Source organism: Babylonia areolata, chromosome 1 (assembly GCF_041734735.1).
Source record: "Babylonia areolata isolate BAREFJ2019XMU chromosome 1, ASM4173473v1, whole genome shotgun sequence".
In the NCBI taxonomy this organism is placed as follows: Eukaryota; Metazoa; Mollusca; class Gastropoda; order Neogastropoda; family Buccinidae; genus Babylonia; species Babylonia areolata.
In genome coordinates this window covers 5435631-5441941 of record NC_134876.1, presented here as the reverse complement: position 1 = coordinate 5441941, position 6311 = coordinate 5435631, and the positions used below count along the sequence as shown (strand labels likewise).

Here is a 6311-nt window from a genome sequence, read left to right as displayed (position 1 = left end):
GCCTGCAGGAGGTTGAAAACCTGTCCATAATGAACTGCATGTCCTCATGGGTGTGTGCAGCAAGCGCACAGTCATCAGCGAAGAGGGACTCTCTCATCAGTGCCTCAAACACCCTGGACCTGGCATGGAGTCGCCACAAGTTGAAAAGTTTGCCATCTGTGCAAAACTGAATGTAGATGCCCCGGTCACAGTCTTGGAAGGCGTCAATCAGCATGGCAGAGAAGAGAATGGAGAACAGTGTGGGTGCCAAGACGCAGCCCTGCTTCACTCCATTTACCACAGGGAACGGATCCGACATGTCAGTATTTTCCTGTACTCTCGCTTGCATGCCATCGTGGAATAATGCAGTCAGCTGGATTAGGCTCTCTGGGCAGCCGAACTTTAGGAGGATCTTACACAGACCACGGTGGTTCACCGTGTCAAATGCCTTAGTCAGGTCTACAAAGACCATGTGGAGCTCCTTGTTGTGCTCACGGCACTTTCTCTTGCATCTTGCGTACAGCAAACACCATGTCACATGTTCCCCTGCCTAAGCGGAAGCCGCACTGTTTCAGGGATGACTGTGTTGGAGACATTGGTGATACATAATGACCAACTACTCTCTCACTAAGAGGACGAAACGTGTGTGATGTCAGACATCACAAGTCGTCCCAGCACGTCATCGAAACAGACGGGGCAGAGACAACAGAGCAATGTGTATTCTTTTTTTTTTTTTTTAGGACAACAGACTAATTACGTATCATTTACACATCATGTCTTTGTCTCTTACGAGGGTCGACAATACAACATGCAGACACACATGAGTGTCTGTGCACGCATATGCACGCACGAAAATACATACACATACACACGGCACACGCACACGCACATGTGACACGCACACACGCACGCACATGTCACACACACACACACACACACACACACACACACACACACACACACACACACACACACACACACACACACACACACACTACACACAGCCAACAACAAAGCAAGATCACCAAACTTTCCGCATGACCGTTCAGAAGTGACACAGATCTAGATAGAACACAGGCCTGCCCCAGTTCCGATCACCACTGCCAATTTCCCTGAGGGGGGCAAACCCACACAGTTGCCCCAGACTTGTGAATATCTTTTGCTAGGCGTGAAATCAATTATAGCCGTCCAGTCTGTTACAGAGGTCAGAGACTTATCATTGCGACACTTGGTGCAACATCACGGTAGTCAGTATTCAGACTGCTCCGAGAGAACTCTAGATTTTCGAAGATAATAATATATAATATTTTATTTTTTATGTAGCGCTGTAATACAAGCATAAGCAAGCTCTAAGCGCTTTACAATCCAGTACCTAAAGTGAAACAAGAAAGTTTCTAAAAAGTAGAAGAAACATAAAACAGAATCATTAATATTATAAAAACACAATGCATAAAACTCACAAAGTAACATACTGTCAATACTACAGCTGTTACACTCCAACACTCATACTAACACACACGCACAGACACACACATGATTAAACGGCTGAGATAACAGCAATTTTCACCTAAAATACATACATGTAAAAAGGAACATAATTGTAATCTGCATGCCACAGATTTTGCAAAAATTGTAAAATAAAATTTTGCATAGAAAAGGTAAAAGGGATAAAAACTGGTCATTCTTCCGAACCACACCACCACCATCCATCTACCCACCCCCATTCTCTCTACTCTCCCATCACACACACTCATATTGCCATGGGCCTGGGACAAAAGCACTATTTGAGTTATGACAAATATTTCTTAAAGAGAGAAGTTTTAAGATTTGCTTTAAAGGTAGATAGATGAGTTGTTTGTCTGAGAGCAATAGGCAGAGAATTCCAAGTTGTTTGGCCGGAGCCAGAAAATGACCTCTTTCCACAGGAGTTAAGGAAGTATCCGGGAACACTTAGCTGGGAGGAATCAAGAAATCTCAATGTTCTGTTTGAATCGTAGGAAAGAAGAGATTCAAGATTCAAGATTAATTTTGATTCATCCTTTAACTCCTATTGTGGGATGGGGTGGGGGTGGGAGTTCAGAACGTAACATAATCAAAAGCACAATCAGGATTATCATAACGTTTATTATCAACATAGGCCTTATATGTGCAGACCTATCAGTGCCTGAACTGTGTCCTTCATGTGAATACACATGTGCGAAACATGTAAATACGCACATTTAATGTCTCGTTTTCCATACCAGTGATCAGTGAATTGTAGAAAAACGTGACGAACATACCCAGCATGTACATCTCCGAAACCAGAGAATGACCGCCTCATAGCAGAGGTACTGAAAAACTGGTCGAGTACATATACTTGTAAAATTCTACGGACACACACACACACACACACACACACACACACACACACACACACACACACACACACACACACACACACACACACACACACACTTAACATTTTACGTATGACCTTTTTTTCTTAAAAAAAAAAAAAAAAATCCCCGCAATATAGGCAGCCGTGCTCCGTTTTCGAGGATATGCATGTTGCGTATGTTCTTGTTTCCATAGCCCACCGAAATACCGACATGGATTACATGATCTTTAACGTGCGTATTTGACCTCTTGCATGCACATACACACTGAGCGCTGAAACCTGGGGACTGAATCAGGAAAGAAAGAAAGAATCAATGAATATTTTGGTCAACATTTTGTCCTTAGATCTTTGACTGTCGCTGTGAACGATAGATAGATAACTCGTGAAATTCTTACCATGTTTCGTGTCACCGACGCTGTCTCAGTATAGTGACTGAGCGACCTGACAGCCCTTAACTTGACTGACGAGTCATAATCACTGATAATCATAAAAATGACAAGCTGGTACAGTACAAACAATTTAAAGACTCTCGTAAATGGTAAGCGTCCAATATGCAGTAAGTACGTCTGTAAATTGTGTAGTTTTATTTCCAACTCACCGTAAAAACCTTCCATCCATTATAATTTTATGGTCAGAGATGTCGAAGGAAAATCATTCGTATGATATATAGAAAACCACTCCTTCGCAAGCCTTTTTCCCCCACCCTCCTTTTTTCTGCATACGTATCTCCCCCCACCCCCACCCCTCAGTTCCACCACCTCCCACCTGCTACCAACCGTCTCAACCCCTTGCCCCATTCCCCACTCCCCCTCCCCCCCCCTCGCCCCGAGACACCCCGCCCCTTTTATTTATTTATTTATTTATTTATCTATCTACTGTTTTGGGGGAGAGGAGGGAGGGGGCAGATTAGCAGGGTAGTGATCTTCTTTCAAGAATTGACCTAATACTCTTCAGGTGTGAATGGAACATGACAGCCACCTTTAATCATCAGAGTCGTATTTGTCATTTTCAAACTCAAAGTGCTAAAAAAAAAAAAAAAAAAAAAATTCCCCCCAACCCCCCCCCAAACCCCAAAAAACAATAACAACACAGATTTTAATATTAAGAAAAACAAGAGAGGCAAAGCCTTCAAGACTCACTTGTGATACACTTTAAAAAAAAATCCAAGCTTTTTATGTATTGAGTATAATTTCAAAATGTAATGTTCAAGATGAGAAAGATCAGTTTAAAGCAAATTAACTCCCCTAGCATTAATTACAGAGTAATTTCCCTTCTTTACCAACTGCACCAAAACGTTTGCAAAATAAATAAAACTTCCATGCTTAGCAAAAAAAGTTCCTGTTTGAACAAAAAATGATAATAATGACTGCTCTTGTTGTTGGGTCAGAATATCAGATCAAAGTGCCAAGTTTAGAGAATACAAAAAATATCAATATAACAGTAAATGCAGTTTGCATATAATTAGGCTTCATTTTTTTGGGTTTTTTTGTGCCCATCCCATAGGTGCAATATTGTTTTAAACAAGATGACTGGAAAGAACTGAATTTTTCCTATTTTTATGCCAAATTTGGTGTCAACTGACAAAGTAGTTGCAGAGAAAATGTCAATGTTAAAAGTTTACCACGGACGCACGGACACACAGACATACACACACACACACACACACACACACAGACAACCGAACACCGGGTTAAAACATAGACTCACTTTGTTTACACAAGTGAGTCAAAAAACGAGAAAAAAAGGGAGCCGAAGAGAGAGAGAAAAAAAAAAATTAGGTCGCCCAATAAGGGACTCGAACCCTTGACCCTCAGATTAAAAGTCTGATGCTCTACCGACTGAGCTAACCGGGCGCTCCAGCAATGCATCTGATTTTAGGTTACATATAGCCATAGCATGCTACACAAGCTCGGTGCGGTTTACGGATTTTCATTGAAAGTTCTCCAGTGTTGTCATTCTAGTGTTTTTGAAAGTCACCCCATGCTGTCTTGCATTAATAATATATCGTACCAACTGTTCCAGAACATTGACAATCAAGATGTTTTGAAAGTCAGCTGATCCATGAAATCGCAAGTTAGGCCTTCGTCTAAAACTCCGTGTCAGGGTATTCATGACAACTTTTATTGACGAACATTTTGGTTCTTGATTGATTCGACAATTAGTCTCATAAAAAAAGCATTATTTCATTTTAAAAAAACAACAACAACAACAAAAAACGGGGCATAATGGCTGCCAACCAAAGTCACAAAACAGCAACACGGAAGTTAAAATCTGGAAGTGGTACGGAAGAAGAGAGTGACATTCATCCATCAATGAATGAAATTAGACAGTATTGAATGAGAAAATATCTGAAAGTAAAAAAAAACAACTACACACTGCTTTTCTTGGAGAAGTGCGTTTACAGACGCAATGAGAATTAGAACAGAGACTCAGTGCTCAAAGATGTGGTGTAAGGGAAGTAAACACTTCTTTCTTTTTAATCTTTGAAAAAGTTGTTTCCCTTGAACCTCTCACGTTCCCGCAAAAGTTCAAACATTAATTTTTGTGCTCTGTCTTACTCTTCTTATCCTTCTTTCTTCCCGTGGATAAACACAGTCGTAAAAAAAGAGGAAAAAACAAACAAAACAAACAAACAAATAAACAGACAAATGAATAAATATATAAACCTTTGCAAATTCCATGCTGGCCAATGTTTTTGAACTGAGGGGGGAAAAAGATTAGTTGGGTCTTTACTTTCAGTTTCTCCAGGACTGAGGCGTCACTGCATTCGGAAAAAAAAAAAATCCATGTAAATACACCATATCTATATACTAAAATGATACTAGGGAGATGCTTGGCCAGCAGTATGACCTTTTGCGCTTTGAGTTTTTTTGGGTTTTTTTTCATTCTCTTCAGTTATTCGGTTTGTCAGTCCAAAGGGCAACTGACTTTCCGACGTTGCCAATAGTTTTTTTTTTTGTTTTTTTTAATACATTTTTGAAAAGTGTGCCAAGTGCATGGTGCTGCATCCGCCGGGACCTCGGTTTATCCTCAGTTTCATCTGAATGACTAAACGCCGGCTCAGTTTGCTTGGGAATCGACTGAAAGTGAAACCCAACCCAGCCTCACTGACACTGTACTGGTAGATAAACATCTTTTCCCGTAGTTCCGCCATCTTCCTCATTAAAGGAAGAAAGGTGTTAACTGAGAGGCTGCCCCGGAATTCAGTTTCCGTTTCTCAACTGAGACGCCTAACAGCGTTATATACATTCATACACACACACACACACACACACACACACACACACACACACACACACACACACACACACACACACTGACACGGCATACACACACACACACACACACACACACACACACACACACACACACACACACACACACACACACACACACACACACACACACACACACACATACGGCACACACACACACACACACACACGCACACACACACACACACACACACACACACACACACACACACACACACACACACACACACACCGGCGCGCGGCCGCAACACGTGTCAGTATCTTGTTTTGTTTCCGTTGCTTATGATCAAGCCCAACCGCACACGGGCCATATCAGGACTGTCAAACCATACACATGTTTAACCGCGTCAACACAAAACTGTCACATCTACAAAACAACAACAACAACACTAAGACAAACCTACAAAACACAGTCCATGACACAACACACACATACACATATACACACATGTACACACAAACATGCACACACATATACATGTAAAACACACACACACACACACACACACACACACACACACACACACATGTTAAACATGCACACAGACACACACACACATGTACACATACACACATATTCACACATACAAGTGCACAGATAGAGAACAGCTATGGGTCAAATCTGAAAGGAGCACAAGACATTAACACATTAGAATAGAATAGAATATGTCTTTATTACC

The 6311-nt window shown here is 41.3% G+C and overlaps 1 non-coding gene across 1 annotated transcript; it reads right to left on the bottom strand.

The window, feature by feature from the left end:
- Window positions 1–4136: 4136 nt before the first annotated feature.
- Window positions 4137–4209, bottom strand: Trnak-uuu (transfer RNA lysine (anticodon UUU)). The gene has a single exon. It is a non-coding gene; the product is annotated as a tRNA-Lys (tRNA).
- Between the last annotated feature and the right edge of the window lie 2102 nt (window positions 4210–6311).